Source organism: Dendrobium catenatum, unplaced genomic scaffold (assembly GCF_001605985.2).
Source record: "Dendrobium catenatum unplaced genomic scaffold, ASM160598v2 fragScaff_scaffold_1488, whole genome shotgun sequence".
Taxonomy (NCBI): Eukaryota; Viridiplantae; Streptophyta; class Magnoliopsida; order Asparagales; family Orchidaceae; genus Dendrobium; species Dendrobium catenatum.
This window is the reverse complement of record NW_021319950.1, coordinates 288490-289853: the sequence shown is the minus strand read 5'-3', so window position 1 is coordinate 289853 and position 1364 is coordinate 288490.

Sequence of the window (1364 nt, the reverse complement as noted above, 5' to 3'; positions counted from 1 at the left end):
GGAGAGCAATGGAATGAACAGGAAGTAAGAAAATTTTTTTAAGTCCTGATCGTCCAACAAATTTTTTTATTCATCCCTGGACGATGTCCTCTGGATTCTCACTTTGAACTGTTTGTCCAGACGAAGTATACCATTCATCCCTGGATGATGTCCTCTAGATTCTCACTTTGTATTAATCATCCAGAAGAAATATACCATTCATCCCAGGATGATATCCTCTGGATCCTTTAATCAAATGGATCATCCAGACGATTCACCCCATTCATCCGTGGATGATGTCCTTTGGATCCTTAAATTGAATAGTTTGTCCATACGATTCACCCCATTCATCCCAAGATAATGTCCTCTGGATCCTTGAATTGAATAGATTGTCTAGATGATTCACCCTATTGATCCCAGGATGAAATCCTTTGTTCCTTAAAAGTTTGGATCATCTTGCAGTTTTGTCCAAACGAACCCTAGATAAAACTGTTCATACCAGACGAATTAAGCTCATATGGGATTATGAGCGGGTACGAAGTTATTTCATACCAATATACATTAGGTTCGTACGCAATAGTTTTTACACTATTCATATAGGATGAAATTACGATCATAAGGGACGATCGAGTGCGTACATAATTGAAAATTAGCAGTATTTGGATGGTTTTTTGTGTCTTTCCTATATAAGGTCCACTTAAAACTGTCTTGTAATTTTTTTGGTCTTTGGTCTTCGTTCTTACTGAAAGAAGTGTGAAGGAGAGAGTGAGAGAGAGAGTGTTTGAAGAAGAGTTCTTATCATTGGAGCGTGAATGATTCACTTGGTACTCAAAGGTAAGGATCTTAACTTTGTGAATTGTGATTACTTCACTCTTTTCTCTTGTCCTTCTAGATTTCTTTTAAGAAGATCTTTTAAGTAGACCCGGTTCTCTGCCAACAATTAAACAAGTGTGAAAAGATGAAAGGTTCTTTGCCTACACTTGGGGAGTGTGAACAGCGGGAAGGTTCTTTGCCTACACTTGGAGGTGTGAACAACGGGAAGGTTCTCTGCCTACACTTGGAGAGTATGAATTGCGGGAGGTACTCTGCCTACACTTGTAGGGTGTAAAAGTGCGATGGTTCTCTGCCGAACTGGGTAGTGGTGGAAGAGAGTTTTGTGAAGGCTTCTCCGCCTTATTATGGGGGCAAAAGGAGATACACTATTGGTATTAGTGCAATACTCGGAGGGTGCCTCTGGGGAGTGGATGTAGGTCGTGTTTGACCGAACCACTTTAAATCTGGTGTCTTTTTATTTTCCCCTACTTTTCTTTTTGTTTACTTTACTTTTTTCAATTGATCTGTGGTCGAAAAATCTTTTTACAAAAAATCATTAAAGTTTTTATTGA